Source organism: Excalfactoria chinensis, chromosome 12 (genome assembly GCF_039878825.1).
Source record: "Excalfactoria chinensis isolate bCotChi1 chromosome 12, bCotChi1.hap2, whole genome shotgun sequence".
Classification (NCBI taxonomy): domain Eukaryota; kingdom Metazoa; phylum Chordata; class Aves; order Galliformes; family Phasianidae; genus Excalfactoria; species Excalfactoria chinensis.
Genome location: NC_092836.1, coordinates 2711748 through 2728929, shown reverse-complemented (window position 1 = coordinate 2728929; position 17182 = coordinate 2711748). Strand labels below are relative to the sequence as shown.

General features: G+C 42.2%; 1 protein-coding gene across 18 annotated transcripts in view; it reads left to right on the top strand.

The window, feature by feature from the left end:
- The window catches only part of CHL1 (cell adhesion molecule L1 like), a 112878-nt gene that overhangs the window by 33838 nt on the left and 61858 nt on the right, over positions 1-17182 (top strand). For 9 of the 18 annotated variants that reach the window (XR_011905112.1, XR_011905111.1, XM_072347231.1 and 6 more), the window contains one exon: positions 373-483. The gene's annotated coding sequence lies outside the window, so the exon portion shown is untranslated. Of the gene's footprint in view, positions 1-372; positions 484-11052; positions 11194-12913; positions 12981-14618; positions 14713-17182 lie in introns of those variants that run through there. The other 9 variants (XM_072347238.1, XM_072347227.1, XM_072347234.1 and 6 more) reach the window with 5 other exon arrangements.

Here is a 17182-nt window from a genome sequence, read left to right as displayed (position 1 = left end):
CCTCTTATCTGGTTGGTTCCATATAAACACTTAGCAGGCTTTTGGAAGCTTGTAATCTAAGGACATAGGAAAGGCAAAGAAAGAGGAGAAACAGAGCCATGGAGAAGTGCCTCATTCCAAGGTCACAAAGCAGTTTGAGAATCAGATCTTATAACTTCAGCCTGTTTTCCTGTTCCATTTGATATGTTGCTTCTATCATTCAAATGTGGAAAGCCCCATCCTTTTGCAGCTAAGTGGAGGGCAATGGAAATGAGTTCAAAACTCCGTGATGTAGAAGGGGGGGGAATGAAATCAAAGGCATGGCACTGATAAAGATGCTGTTTTTAGATGAATGCAATGTATAACAACTCACACATCTGTCTTTCTCTCTAGATGCTGTGAGGTGGGGAGAATGATTCAGGTGTGAACTGCGAATTGACTGAGAGCTGATGAAGGAGCAGCTGGGGTGACTGCTGAGAATCCATCCTTCTTTATTTCTGAATGGTAACAGTTAAAGTCTTTGTAAGTATTGTGTCCCTATAGTAGCATAAGTGCATCTGCACATGCTATGGAACAATTCCATGTTATTATGTGTGTGTGTATATATATATATATATATATGTATATATATATATATATATAAAATATAAATCCAAGCCCTAAGCTGGGCTTTATCCTGTAGTAGATTCTCATGGATAAGGAACTTGTGTTTTTTTCTTTGGAATAGCCCTCAAATCCATTTGGTTCTTCAACCTGTTGGAAAAATAGTGTAGTTATCCAGATTAATTCCAACCAAATCTTCCTTTCTACTCTCCAGTGGCGGTGGCCACTGGGGCAGTGAGTGACAGTATGTTGCCCTTTGCACCTTGCCCTCCTTACAGCTGCCTCATGTTGTGCTGGAAAGGTAGGGAAGGAGCAGAGCCTTGGTGATACGTGGGCAAGACGTGTTTACCAGGGGAAGGAGGTCTGGGAGCCTTAAAGGTGTTTGTGTGCTGGACTTTACTAGGGTTGCTTCTTATGGGAATTTCAGTGCCTTTGGACCTGTTCTGTAAAGAGATCTGTGTAGAGGGAATAAAAGCACTGGCAAAGGGATTCAAACAATTTATTTTCCTAAATAGTATTTGATACAAATCTATATGTTGTTGTTCTGTTTCTTGTTTGTGGCTGATGACAAAAGAGTCTGTACTACCAATATGTGGAGCTTAACTAAGAAGTTCCCATTCGTTTTAATTAACGGGAGCTCTGAGACTTTTATGCAGCAGGAATTATTACCACTTCTTTGGAAATGCTGTTTCTTCTGCTTGTTTCTTGTTGGTCTTCTTGTTTCCTTTATTCTCTACTATTGCAGAGGGCAGAGTGGAGAACACTGCATCTACTGCTGAATTTCATTTTGTGTATTGTTGTGGTCTCTGAAATGTATACCAACAAGTTGCTGATGAAATGAGGCCTGTCAGCATGCTGCTCCAATTTCCTTTTTTCTCTTATTGTTCTTATACTTTTATTTGCATCCAGTGGTAGTTTGAGATGGAGAATTATGTACTGATTTCTGATAAACTTCCACAAATCAAGCAGTGGGATTCGGGTGCTGTGTGCCTCTATAAAATCTGATTGCATTTTGATTTTCCTTCCTTAGGAGAAGCTCTGAACAGGAGCTCACTGTGTCAGTCCATAAGTTAGCTTAGAAAGTTCCTCTCTTTCAAGACCAACCATCTGGAAAGGTCACCCTGTGAAGGCTGCTTGTTTGCTAGGTCTGCATGAGCAAAGAGAATAAAGGTTTCCTCTGCTTTTTTTTTTCTTTGTGGGATGATTTATCTTGATTATTCTTACACAACCCCTCAAAACATGTGCTTTTTTTTTTTTTCCTAAGTAAAAAAAAAATAATCCTCCTGTGTTTTCCATGAGGCTATCACATGAGTTGGGCTTCTCCATTTCAAAGAAGAAATACTGGAAGTGTAGGCGTAACGTTCTGAGTGTAAAGTGGCACAGATTGTTGTCTCTGACCTTCTCTCCAAGCAGGAAAGGTCGCCCAGTGATGCAGCCTTTCTTTCCAGCTGTGTGCTCGGCCCTATGCGTCAGAGATGTGCGTGTTTGGGAAGTGTGCTGCTCTCCTCCCCTCTGCTCACAGCTTTGCCATTGCTCTGCAGGCTCTGCCCTTTCCCCCTGCTCAGCCAGTGCCTGTCTGGGATCAGCCCTGTGACCAAGGGATGAACCCGGAGCCATTCAGTTGGGGCTGAGAGTTAAGTTAATATATGCTCCCACATCTGCCCTGCAAATATGTGCATTTACACAGGGCCTTTTTATTTAAACACACTCCTCTTTCTCAGCTAGGGCAATTGTCATTAAGATTTCACTGTGTTGTGATACACTGGCTTATAAGCTTTCCTATATTTAGAATCTGTGAGTTCATTACATTTTAAGAGATGCTCTGCAGTTTGAAAGTTAGTTGTCCCATTGTTTGCATGTAAAATTCAGGGCACAGTGTGTGGGGCTGCCTTTGTAAATTGGACACACCGTCGTGTCATTTTCTACTCACTAAAAGCCACAGAGCTGCTGAATGAATCTCCTATCCCAAGAAGAAGAAAGGGCTCATTAAAAGCTTTAGCTGTCATAGAACAAATTGAGCTTCAGTGCCCCCACATAAAGATTATAATAACTGTAATAATAAATGAATTAATAATACATTACGGGAGAATTCCTCCAGTCAGGTTGTCACACGCTTATCTCTGAAAATTGACTTCAGCGAGGTGTGTCACATGAGCTAATGACCTTAACTGATGGATTCAGGAATTCTCCACACTCTGAAATCCGCTTAAATTCAGATTTCTGTACTCCTGACAGTTTTCCAGGCAGACATGGGATAAGTGGATCCATTTGGTGTGGCTCCTCTTTGCTGAAACAGGGCTGTCTCCAGCTTTGCTCTTTGCAAATTGGAGTAGGTTCAGCCCTGATCAATTGCAAGGGAAAATTCAAGTTGGCCATCAGCATTATGGACCAGACAGCACCAGTGGGACAAGTGTGGCTTGGGTGGTGGGTCTGGGTGTTCGTACTACCTTGAAAGCTCATGGTTGTATTTGCCATAAGCAAATTCTCTCTGCTGGAGCTGCAGATGAGAAAGAGATTCTTTGTGGTATGATGGAGCCATTCCTGTGCTCTGTGGAAAGTTCTGAGGGTAGGACAGACTGCCCAGAAAGTGGGAGCTGGAGGATTTCCACTACTTGCCCTGTACCAGAGCTGGCTCTGTAACAGCAATTAGGGCACCTGTGCTGTGCTGAGGGGAAAAACTGCATTAAGGGAATTGATTACCCAGACATTGTAACCCATGCTGGTTGTAAATGGCATCTTTTAGCACCCAATTACCTTCAGAATCAATCCAGTAGACATTACTGAGAGGCAAAGCAGCCCTCCAAAGCCTGGGCACTGCAAATGAAAGTTACTTGAGTTGTGAGGCTGATAGTTTTTACAGTTTGGAATAATTTTGACTTGGGGAGGTTGTTTGCTTGTTTACATGCCCCAGTTCAGAAAGAAATCAATGGGTGTCAAATAGAGATCATGGTGAAAACGCATCCTTTTACTGCACATTGCACTGAGTGCTGCTCAGTTAGTTTGCACATGCAAACAGTGACATTTGCCCATGGAACTGTGTGTGTGTGTATATATATGCATATATACATATACAGCTTGCTCAGCATAAAAAATTCAGGTGAGGGAATATCATCAGTGGTTTTCTTATCGGTGCATTGCATCACGTTAATATTACAGCCAATAGCAAATTAGGGATTTCACTGGAACAAAGGAAATGATACCAGGAGTTTTATTCTGGATGATGTTGAGTTTGCTTGTAAAGTTGCACAAGACGTGGATTGCTTTGTTTGCTGGTTGATGAGGGGGTTGATGAGCTCAACAGCTGCTCTAGTTTGCACTGTGAATCTTTCCCAGAGCATTGCCTTGCTTTGGCATGGCTGCCTTAGATACAAACCAGGAAGAAAGAGGTCGTATAGCAGCAAAAAGGGTAATCTATTAGTGTATCAGATTGTTATGGCTCCAGCAAATGACCTGAGTGTTGCTCGTGTATCACCTGAAGTGGTTGTGCAGGGAGCTGAAAGCCCAGTTCTGTTTTTCAGCCCTCCAAGCAATAAAAGAAACAGTTGGCAGCACTGAGGATTTTGAATTTTGGAACAGAACAAATGGATACCTGCTAGGAAACTGCTAAAATAGCAATAGCCTGGGGCTGGCAGTGTGTAACGAGGGGAATACGGCTCCACCAGCCAGATGGGTGCAATGCCTCCATATGATTTCTGTATTGACTGCTGTCAGAGGTAGGAGGAAGGGCTGAATGTTATGGCTGTTCTTAAATTTTTAGAAATGAGCCTGGGCTCATTAATGCTCCCACCAAATGGCTTTCAGTTGCTATCAGTCTGACTTGTATTGGAATTGATGACCTTGAGATAAAAGCCTTTTTATTCTATTACCAATCTCCTGAGCCATCAAGTCTTTAATATGCCGTGTAAAATCAACTTTCTGATGGCATTTCTTGATGTAATGTTACTATTTATTATTAACCATGTCTTATTTTGTGCGCTGTTAGCTATAATTGTGCAAAATTCTACTTTTGTTATTCCTATTATTTCAGATATATCTGTTATATTACTATATACACGGAGATGTAGAAGAAATAGATTGGCAAGAGACTGTGGTACAGTTTCATATAAATGAGTTAATAAAATCACATAAATACAATTGAACATCAGCAAAGTTCATGTAACAGTTCAGTAAATTGAAATATAAAACTCAGTTTTGATGCTGAAATAAGCTGTCCTGGGAAGTACCATACAGGACTACCAAACACACAGTGAGTTAAGAAAAATGAGTAAGTATATGCAATGTAAACTACTGCAGCGAAGGAACTGTGTTACATGCCACCCTCGTCCTCCTGAAGGGATGATTCTGGAAGGCAGTTCACGTTAGGAAGCCAGTGTTACAGAGTGATGTTAAGCAGAGCTGTGATGTGGTAGCTTTTTCTATCTTGGTTTTATTTGTGTGATCTTGGGAAAGCTAGGAGAACTGGGGTGGGAAGCGCCTTTATGGACAGGATCATTGCAAACTCTGAGGGATGAAAGCTGATTGTCCATAGATGACCTGACTTCAGGAATGTTACCTTTCTTTAAAATTCGTGTTACATAGGATGGTGATGTGCAGAGCAGCAGTGCTCAGTTGTGCCAAATGATTGTTTCCCCATTATTTTGTTCCAGTGGAGATGATGTAAGATATTATTTCCTTGATGTTTTGACAGCAAAAGTGCTCAATTGCAAATCTGACCCAGGAGCATAAAGGGTCACTTAGGTGACCTTGCAGCCTTCCAGTGATGGTCCCTGCAGCCTCCTTAGAGAGAATGTATTCCATCAATTATTCTGTATAGCTCATAGTTTTGTGTTTTTTCCTTTTAATGTGCATTAAAATAGTTACTTCTCATGCTTATGAAGTACAGTCATGATTTTCTTAATTAAAACATGTTAGAAGATAGCCTTTATGTCTACACTTTGGACATCCCTTTTCATGGATTGAGCCAATCCCATTCTTTCTAGGTCATGTTTTTTAAACCTGATATGAATAATCACCTTCCATGTCCCGTGCTTAACATCTGTTAGCATTTCTTGAACTGCCACTTGTCTCTCTGGCAGACTCCCACTGCTGACTCACGTTTAGGTTTTATCCTTCCTGACCTTTATGTTCTCTCACTGGTGCTGCCTACCTTACAAAGCACATCTTCAGGTTGGTATTTATTTCCAAAATAGGCTGAACGTTGTGTAAGTCTTTTTTTGCCTAATTATCTTTATGACTTTTGATGCTTTAGCTACATTCTGAGATCACTTGGTATGCTGGTGCTATCTTCCGCAGGGCTTGAAGCTCCTCTGTGCTGAATCTCTGTGTTACCAAAGTCATTCACGAATAACTGGGTCAAGTGCAGTCCCCTGTGGAGATGGACTGGTGTTTTCCATCTGTTTGGAAGCAAATGGGGAAGTTTCTCTATGGCTGTGTGTATTCTTATTGCAATAGAGTACTTTTTGTTTCATCAAAAGGTATTTAGCCCCTCTTCTGGTAGTGCAATTATCCTTATTTAAAAGAGAGAAAGAAAAGATTGGGTTGACATGCTTTGTTCTTCACGAGTCTATTTGATTTCTTCTCATGTTATGTCCCTCTGGGTTCTTAATTTCATTGTTTGACCACTGTTGCTGGTCTTCCAACGTACCATATCCAAACTGCATATTATTTCTCTTTCCCATTTAAATAGTGGCAGCATTTGACCATTCCTTACCCTCTGGAACTCAAAACTTTTCAGATTAAATGCTAATAAAAGTATGTTAATAAAAAAATGTGGAGCTGATCAGATCAGAATATGGAATCATAATTTTGTCTGAATATTATTTGTGATAACCAGGAAGAGAAATATGAAAAGCAAAGAGATTGCTCAGAGATTGAGGGTCTGTGACCCAAATCATTACTGTTGTTGCAAACATCATTTCTGAGGGATCACAAACCCTTTCAGTCTGTAAAAGGGTGAGAAATGGCCTTCCTTCCTGACAGCCTGAAAGCTGCTTATGACACCCTGCTCCACCCTTGATGGCTTTAAGAACAAGCCCTGTGTGGGCACTGCCCTAAGCTGATGTGGGCAGTGGTGATGTGCCAGCTTGTGTTAGGCTCAGCCCTGGGTTCTTCTTCCCAAATCCTGTGTACTTTCCAAAGTGTGTCTCCCACACACAATAAGCACTTAAGGTGGTAATGGGGAAATGTCTGCTCAAGTGAATGTTTGGATGCACAGACTGCTGCTTGCCCCCCTCAGCCTCCTGTATGGTGTGGTAAGGATGCTCGATGCGTATCTGTGTGGTTCCTGGTCTCTGTGCCACCTGTGCACACCGGGCAGGCTCACAGGACGATGCCTTAGCTGACCAAATTGACTGCTTGTTAAAGCTTAACCTTAGAGGTGGTTGCAACTCCATTTCCTCAGATCTGATGTGTAACAGAACGGTACGTAGTCCTGACTGGGTCTTGACAGAAATGTGACAGATTACTTAGGAATTTTCTTCAGATGCTGCTGTGCTATTGAGATAGCTCCTCAAAACCCATCCTGTCATGCTAACTCGAAAATTGTTGCAGTGGAAATTATTCCTATGGATCTATAAGATAGATTGTTGTTCAATTGCGCTGACAGCTGGTGCCTGGTAATGTGTTTATGTGGCTGTGCTGTCTTCCTTGGCTGTGCAGTGGCAGCATTACAGTGGAGCGGATATCTCCTCAAGTTATCTCACTCTGCATATTTATTCACTGCTGCCTGTTTGGGGCGAAAAAGTCATTTCCTTCTAAGCACCTCCCTGCCAAGGTGAGTTCTGTGTTGTGCCAGAAAATCCCTGATTGAGTCAGAGTGTGGTTAAACAAAGAAAAGGGGAGGGGCTGGGGGGGAACTAACAGACAAAAACTGTAGTTCCTGTTTTGTTCCTGCATTCAGAGCTTGGGCTTGGAGTATTCCATCTACCTGCTGCCCAAAGTAATTTGGATGAAATTTATTATTATTAGCACGCAGAAGGGGCAAAGCCAATTGCCACATGAGTTCATTACAAGGAAATTATTTCCTTATACATTTGCTAAGAGTGAGCTCTAAGTGATGCTGGCTCATTAAATCCAAGAACTCAGATACTGTCCTTGCTCCTCCGGATTTAATAGGCATGCTTGTTCCAAAGGGCTGCTTTCTGTAATCTGCTGCATGGCGTATGCAGACACCTGCCAGATGCTTGTGATCCTCCTGCATCTGATGGGGCTCAGAGCCCTGGCCGATACCGAAGAAGGGCTGGTGGAGCTGCTGCTGTTGCAGGGGCTTTCATTTGTAGCCAGAGCTCAGGAGAGAGTGCTGCAAGATAAACACTTGTTGTGGATCCCCATCAACTGGAGGTCATGGCAGGTCCTGCCGTCCCAGGGGGTGAGAGCACAGGGTGAGGGGTGGCTGCTAATAGGGAACCCCGTGTTATGTTCCCAGTGTGCTTCGCGTGGAACAAAGGGATACTGTCTGTGCTCATAATCTGTCCTTTGGAAATGAACAAACAAATGGCAGGCTGCAGATGGGATGGCTATGAAACCTCTTACAGTAGGCAGAGGCTGCTTTCCCACCGGCTGCTTAATGATTTAGTTTTGAATTTGACTAAGTCTTTGTTGCTGCATGGATGTTCTGGGCAAACTACTTGCTGGGGGGATAAACCTTTTGAAGGAAGTTTCATATCTACAATAAACACTTATTGCCTTCAGAATACCTAAGAAGAGTAGAAATCCTATAAATTAATGATGGAAGAGATCTTGATTGTGTGTTGACCTGCTCTGTGCCTACAGCACGGTTGCTTTCAGTAACCAACTTTAGTTTCTCTCTCCACAAAACAGATTTGAGTAAAGAAGTTGATAATACCCATGCAGCCCAAAATTACAGGGAGAGTCACTCTCTCCAGGTGACTTAAAACTGAACAAGGTCTTCTGTAACCTCTGAACCTCAAAGCCTGATTTGGTTTCTTACTGACTTACATTCCCCATTGCTCTGCATGAGGCAGTGCTCAGGCAATTTCTGTCTTCTCTAACTGACAGGAGATAATGGTGGGTTACTCCCAGCCTAGATTACACTCAGGCTGGCTGGCGTGCAAGTGAATATATTGGGATTTGCCATTCAGCTACTCTCAAACAGCATTTCCGATGTCCTTTATCTCAGTAGAGGTGCTAGTTTGAAACTTTTCCTTTTGAAAACTCCCCATGTGCCAGTGACTGAGGTGTCTGGATAGATGTTAGAGACTGAGAAAGTGTAAAAACCTCATTTCCTTGACAAGCTGTTCTAAAAAATGGGTTTTTTTCTCTGCCAATAAAAAAAAAAAAAAAAGAGTTCTCATCAAACCAATCTATTCCAGCATCACAACTTGTATCCCCTAAATTCTGTTTGGTTTTTTTCCTCCAAACCTGCTCATTACACAGGATTTTGGTTTCTCTCTGGGTTTGCACCATGGGCTTTATCCATGGGTGGTTCCCAGAAGGGGTGCAGTGGGGGCACTGATGGCCCTGGGGCATGTTGGTGGGGATGTATCCAGCACCTGCTGCTGGGGCCATGCATCCCATAATGTGCTGTGCATGGTGTTATCCCACTGTGGGCATTATGAAGGTACTGGAGCAGGCACAAGAAAGTGCATGCAGGACTTCTTGTTTGCTGCTTGCTTTGCAACTGAGAATAACTGCAGCCAGCTCCTGATGCCACTCATTATTAAATGCTTTCCTTAGTAAATGGGCTTGAATGCAAACATGGCCTTTTGTCTCCCTGTAAACAGCTAATGCTTTTGACATGTTTTTTGAAGTTCTCCTTTGAGCTTTAGCCTTTGGGCTCCCTGTAGTTTGCTGGCAATGCTCAGGCCCAAAACTTTATTTTTTTCCTCTTGCATGAAGTATTAAAAATCAGTGAGAAAAGGTTGCTTTAGAGCAAGGATTAACTTGAGCTTTGGTCTCTCTTCGCTCCGTTTTCTGTTCCGTGTCATTCTCACACATCCAGAAGGAGGGATCTGTCATTTCAGAGTGCTGTGTCTGAAGGGAAGTGCAGCACAGGATCCCACAGCTGTGCTCTGAGTGTCACTGGGGGGTGATGGTGCCGTGGGGCAGAGAACCAGCGTGGTGCTGTCAGCTGAGGAGAAACCTGGGGGGAATGGTGTTCTAAATGAAAGGTTAAAGGAATTGGATTTATTTAGGGTATTTTTCTGCATAAGGTTGAGTGTTTTACTGTAGGCTGGTAGACCTGTGGATAATAATGATTTTCAGTCCTAGGTTATTAATGCAGTTGAGATAGCTTCTTCGTGGGAGTTGTTCTTCACAGATCATGTGGGTGCATCAGGTGTATGTGTTAGAAATAATAAATATATTGCCAACTAACGGACTGGTTAGATAACATCGTTGACTTGTTTTTGATGGGAGATTATAGCTCTGTTTTTCCTCTTCCCATTGCTTGGTGTTGGACAGATTGTCAGTTATCTGTGACTCGCTCATTGCTTTTCCCTTTCTCAAAGTCCAATGCTTTTCACCCATCTGCAGCTCATCTCGGTTTCCCATTTGAAAAGAGGCCTAAAAATACTGACAGGTATTATTGAGTCGGCTGCTCAGTGCCAGCAGTTTGTTGGTGCACCACAGGCAGGTGCTGCCTGACATCCACTAGAGAACTCAGAACAATGTGAAATAATTTACTGAGTGAAAACTTCATTAAAAGGAGAAGGTGCTGCACTCATCAATTGGTAGAACGAGTTCTGGTGAATCCTGAGATCTCTCTGAAAGAAACTTGGTTGTCTCTGTAATGCAGATTTACAGCCTGGGTACTCTGTGTAGGTAAATGTGTGTTAGAAGTTCATTTCACGTTGGTCCTGCAGAAGCTGTGCTAGCAGCAACAGGCGTGGTGTGTACCTGTTGGAAGTGGTATCATTGGGGGAGTTTAGGCTAACAGAGCACTGCAGGAAGCAGTGGTGGGTTATTGGGCCAACTGTTCCAGCCTGAGGCTGACTCTACTAGAAGCCATCCTGGAGGGTGAGTGCAGAGGTAGGTATTTTATGTGGAAAGCAGAAAGACGAAGACCTTGAGATTGCCACAACATCCAAAGGCAGAAATCAGCTGAATTTTGGAATGTGTTTTGAAAACTTAAAAATATAATTTACTCAGCTGTGATGCAGGATGGAATTTAAAATATTTCTTCAAGTTCAAATGAGTTCTAGGAGCTCGCTGAATAGCAGGCAGGAGAGCAAACTCAACTATCATAAAGATTAGGTTTTGCAAGTACCTTATACAAGGGAATATAGTGCTGAATACTTTCCCCTGGTAAATGTGGCTATTTGCCACATGATCCGTATTCCCAGCTTCTGGATGCATCACCCTGCAAATTGCAAAACTGAGTATTAAGAAACACGCCTTTAAAATACACCAGCCAAGTTCCTTAAAAGGATCTGAGGAAGGATGACTCACTGCTCAAATGGCCATTCATTGCATCTGTGGAGCACTTCGGGTTAAATTCTCTGAAATAGCAATGATTTCTTGTAGAGGCTCCTCTGTGTTGCAAAGCCAGCGTTGCTGCAGCAGCTCAGGGCAAGGCAGGAGGAAGGCAGCAGCCATCAGCCTTGTGTGGCTGTCCCAAGCAGGAAGAGGAACGTGGACACTCATCACTAGAAGGTTTGAGATTTGCGTTCATTAAAAGCAGATCTGAAGCAGGTTTTGGGTGCTGACAGCTGCTTGGTTGCTTGGGTCACCAGGAAGGAGCTTGTGTGGAATATTGTTTTCTTGTCCCAAGGTGCTGCTGATGGTGTGTGGGGCAGATCTTAGGAAACATGAAAATTTGTGAGCCCATTTTGCTGAGATGTTTGTGATCTGTTGGTGTGTGAACTGTAGTCACTATTTCATACCAAGGTGTGATTTTTCCATATGCAGTTTTTCCATATGGTCTATTTGCTGCTTTGTCTGACACAACCTTGTTTACTGCACATCTTGGTTATAAGATCAGATATTTTCTTCCTGTCAGGTCAGTATTCTCAAATGTTTAGCCCCGATTTTTTTTGTCTCTCAATAAAACTGCTTTTTGTGCCCTTTGTATCTCAAAGCACCAACAGGGCAGAGTGCAAGTTCAGCCGGTGGACCTGTGTTTGTTCTCCAATAACCAGAGCTGGTTGGTTGCTTGGTCTGAGATGCAGGCAAAAAAACACCCCAGCGTGTTCTTTATGTTGCAGTAGTAGCATGTACTGGGAAATGAATGTGTGTGTCAGGAAATACTGCATCTTGCTGTGATTGCCAGTACATACAATGATGTGTGGAAAATAGTAAAATTCAGCTTGATATCTGCTATTAAGAGTGCTTGGATTTAAGAAAATGCTGTAGCGTTTTACAGTTTGTATAATGCCCTGAGATTGGGGAAAAATAAAGGAGAATATTGCATTTACAGCAACAGGATCGATACTATCTGTAGGCATTGATTCCTTTGCTTTCTAGCAAGGTGACCTGCATTCTCGTCTGTCTCCCACCTGAAATCCAGGTTGTTAAGTCAGGTGTATCCGTGTGTTCCACAGGTGTGTGTTTTGTGGTGGTAAACCAATATTTTCTTTTACAAAATGCAAGAACAGTAATTTTGCCTCGGGTAAATTCTTTCCCTTGGAAATTGAAGACTGCTTCAGGGCTTGTATCTCAAGATGAAACAGAAATCTGGCTTGGTAAGATGTGAGCAATTTCTCATGTCTGTGACAGCCAAAGGAAAATTAGCAGGGAAAAAGAAAATTATACAAGAAGGAAAAAAAAATACCCAAGCACAGTCAAACTCTCAGTATAACCCATATGTTCCATGGTTTGTGGAAGCTGGAGCTGTGTGCAGCTGGCACTCGTGGCACTGTTGGGCAGAGCCTGAGACCAGTGTGTTATTAGTGTGCACTTCTTTACAAATCCTCTTCTAGGTGGGGGGATTGCATAACTTAATTAATGTGAGTAATACTAATTATTTAGGATCTGTCATTGCACGAGTGGGGATGAATAATGCAGATACTGCTGTGGTGCTAAATGTGGCTGCTGAGGTTTGGTGGCTTTTTTTTTGCCTGTTCCCCTCATCATCCATCTCGAAGTGTTGTGACATTGGGTGACACGGATAAACCTGAATTCTGTAATTAAGTCTCATTTTAATGATCCTGGAAAATATTCCATTTTGCATGTTCTCATACTATAAACGTGGCTTAATGAGTCTTTCAGCTTTCCTATCAGCTTAATACGCTGCTGACATTTCTCCATTTGGATAACAAGATGCAGTAGGATAAAATTATCTTTTAAATGCCCCATGCTGGCATATGTAGGTTTTCATATTAGCAGAGATATTTCTGTGCCATTAGATCAGTGTTTTCTCTCCATTTATCTGCAGTAGACCGGGTCAGGCCTATTGGAAGCAAGTACCATCAAAAGGCAAGGAAGGAATTCAGCGACTACAGGTTTGATTTCTTTTTCTAAGAGGATTCACCTTATTTTCCCCGAGCGTTGTTGTGTTCTGGATTTTTTGCACTGCTGCTTACAGAAAGCAAGTCTGAAGCCTCCTTGATAGAATGACTGGCTTCTGCATTTGTAAGAAATAAATAATAATTCCTGTTGGATAGGAATGGTGACCGAATCCATGGGTTTCAGCCCCCTCACCATGAACTGCGCGCAGAGTTGATTAAATGTGTGCTTACAGGGGGAAATGTGGGATTTTCTTATTCTTTCTCTAGGTTGCAAGCCCAGCTGATGGCTGCTGTGTGAAGCAAAAGGCTTTGCTTGTGTTGGCTGAGGGCAGAAAGATCTTGTGTGCGTTCAAGCCACCACATTTGTGGTGCGGAAAGCTCAGCTTCATTTGTACGGTTGCTTCCTGTGGAAGGAGGGTAACCTGATGGCCAGTGTTTTTCCCAAAGGTTTGAAGGATGCTTTTGGACTCCAGAAAGGTGATTTAATTTCATGTTTAATTCAGAAGTAAGATCTAAATATATTTGTTTTATCCAGCTCTGTCAGAGTCCTCAGAAGCGTATTATAGACCTGTTTCCAGCCACAGGCTTCTTTCTCTATTGCAGCTGGAATGGTTTAGGAAAATAAGAAATTGCTGTATCTTATGGTTTTTGGTGTAGAAGAAATTTGCCAGCGGAAGTTACCAAAGGTACAGACTTCTTAAGGGTGATCTGTTGCAGTGCAAACCAAGATGGCATTTCCAGAAAAGAAGTGAACACAGGCTTTATTTATTTTGCTTGGTTTCAAAGGCTTTCTAACTAAAAAGAAAGGACTCTTCAACTTTCCCAGTAGGGCCTGTTAGAAAGGGGAAAATTGGTTTGAAAGAACTGACTTCATTTTCTAGCCAAAGGCCAAACAAACTGATCATGTATAAAAGTATCAGGTGTGTTCTATGAGTAGTAGAAAAGTCTGTTCTGAAGCATAAGTGAACACTATCGCATTGTGATTTTTAGCTATGTAATTACAATCATGATGCATTAAGTAAGTGTGAATACTTGGATTCCAGTGATTTGTTATCAGATTGGACGTAGAGCTTAATTTTGATTAAATACAGAAACTTTGTGTTTGAGAATTGCTCTGCATTTTGCGCCTCAAAGGCATAAAGTGGAAATGAAAGAAGCATGAGAAGATGAAGAAACAAGCACCTAATTCGCAGAAAAATGTCTTTATTTTTCTTCCCTAATTTACCATAAAGGTGTGTGTGTGTGTATATATATATATAATGATAATGGAAACACTGCAAGCCAGGGGTACATTGCACATATCAGGGTCCTGTGGAAGCTTTTTCTTTTCTTTTTGGAATTGATTACTGTAAGACTGAGCTCAAATATTAAGCATGATATGTTAATTAAGCTACTGATATAATGCAGACTATTTCTAAGCAAAGAAATAAAAGATGTTTTTAGCAATAGGAGATGAAATGGAACCAGATTTGACTAAGTATGTCAAGGAATTGCTCTGCAGGAGAACTTCTGTCTGAACCCAACTTAGTAAAATTCTCATTATCAGAAACTTGGATTTAACTCCACGCTTCCCTGCACCTGTGGCCCTGGACACTGTAAAAGTTGGGGACTGAATTCCCTCTGGTCCATCTCCTTAATTAAAAGCAGCAGAATGATTCAGGAAAGAAAAGGACTGCATTGACAAGGATGTACTTGAGACTTGTAACCCATGCCACGATTTTCTGAGGTCACTCTCCACATCTGTAAGCATTTCTTTGAGTGCAGGAGGAGCACTGGTTCATGCATGCATCTGGTCCAGCATTATGCATTACGTCCAGCAGTCTTGCTTGTGTACCACACATATCATTAGGAATCACTACCCTACTTTCTCGTTTCATTAGGGATGACAAAATAAAACATGAATAAGTTTTTTAATATGAGCTAAATTTAAATATTCATTATTTCTATGAATTGCATGTCAGTAAGCTTTTAATATGCTGCAAGTGAAAAATAATCATCTTTGCATTGCTCATCACTCTCTTCATGTCCCACTTCAGTTTATGAGCACAAAGGTCATCCCAGTGTTGTTTCTGGTCCATTTCATTCCCTTGTGGTTTCTGGTTGTGCAACGTGTCACTGTGTGTCTGGATGAATCTCTCAGTCCTTCATCCTGGAAAGCCAATTTTCTTGCAACATTCTGTCATAAATTCTCTCGTTCATATTTGATTAATAACGTGTATTTTGTATTGTAAACTGCAGAGAATGCTATATGCATGTTTGCAGCATGTTTCCATGCTGCCCTCCCGCTTCTGCCCTAAATGCCATGGGAGTCCTCATTGCCTCCCTTGGTCCATCTCCTCTGCACAGCTGAATACAATGATCAGAAGACAAGTTTCATTTTAATAACTTTAATGCAGTTGGTTTCCCTGAGGCTGTGATATGCACGCTACAATCCTCTGGTTTTATGCTGTATTGCACCTGGGTATATTCAAGTATGAAGTTTCTCATATCCAGGTTAAAGAGAATTCTGTTCTGATCTCCCTTGAAAAAACTGCACATTTTGCTTTCTGTGCATTTAAATATTTTGCTGCCAAGAGGAGCAAATGTAAGTTTGTTCTGTGAGCTGCAGTACAGCAGATGTTGGCCTTTAAAAGATGATTGCTTTTCTCTGATGGCTTGAAGTTTGTCCGTATGCAGTGGCACACGGAAGGCACAGAGTATGAAAATTAAGCTGTTGCTACTGATAATAGCCTTGGAATGAAAGGTATTTTCTTTTCATACACATGGACTTCTTCACAAGTCCAGTTTCTGACACAGACGAGATACAAATGCTAATTGCTCGCTACTTGGTGAGTTCACTGCTCTGAGTAGGGCTATGGTGATTTCAGGGTGGTGAAAGAGCAGGAGCAGAAATAGTTCTAGTGAGAAACTCCAGCACTTGATGAAATAATAATACAATCAATTAATAGATAATCAAGTATTAATAATTCAAGTGAGCCGGGGGATGAGTGTTGTTAATAATTAAACGTTATTCTGATGGATTGAAATTAATCAAAGTATCACCTCTCTATCTGGAGGCACGTTAGTGATAACTCTGAGTCTACCCCCTGATGTAATGGATTTCTTTAACCCACTCCAACACTGGCTGTTGTTTTGTGACTCAAAAGCTGTGGAAAGCATTCATCATAGTATCATAGTATTGTGCGAGTTGGAAGGGACCTTAGAGATCATCGAGTCCAACTCCCGGGATTCGAGCCCTCTGTGTAGCAGAGCGGCACTTCTACCCCCTGCTCCACAGGGGGGGATTCGAACCCGGGCCCCCTGGTGTTGCAAACGGGAATTCTACCGCTGCATTCCCTGTGTGTTACCTACATTTTCACAAACGTTCAAGGAGAAATGTTTTCTATCTGCAATTAAATCAGTTCCTTTGGGATGTATTTATTTTTTATTTCTTGGACAGTTCATATTTGGCTTAATTCCTGTGCTTTGGGAGCTGCTCTGTGCAAGAGTGAGGACGGCCCTTTCCAGGTGAGAGGTGTCGGGAAGGGTGAAATGCAAGGGAGCTGTCCCAGTTGCCTGAGCATTGCAGTCAGAATGGTTATTGCCAAAGAGAGAGAAGCCATGCAGTTCCAGGAAAGAGCTGAAAGGCTTTGGCTGAACTAACCTGGGTTTTCTGAAGTAGCCTGAGCAGCAAATGGCATGTTGAGTTGGCTGAATGCAGTAATGCTTGAAGCGCTCTGGAGGTATAGTTGGTACGTGGTCACCAAAGGATACAGGCACAAAACTACTTAATGTAACCTTGGAATAATGGATAAATGAGAAGGAAGCAGCTTATTTTATAGTCTGGTTATAGTCTGGTCTCTTACAAATGCACTATTTTCCAGGTAGTTCTAACCTCCAAGATTCAGGCAGTGAATCAGTCTTGAGAACAGGCTGAGATTCATCAGGGGATCCAGACACTTCCAGGCTTTTGCTTGCATTCAAGTCATTTTGTTTCCTAGCACTTGTTTGATACTGTCTGAGTTTTTCTGTAACTGTTATTTGCTAAAACTCGCATTACTAATGTGCGCTGTTTGCAAAACCTTCTATGGTGCTCTCTAAATGTTCTGACCTCCAGAGCTCCAGCATCTGGAGTTGGGACCATTTGTGTGCAAGGTGTGACTCAGTACCAGCCAGGCACCGGGGCTGGAAGGGAGCTCAGGAGGAGACCACGAGCC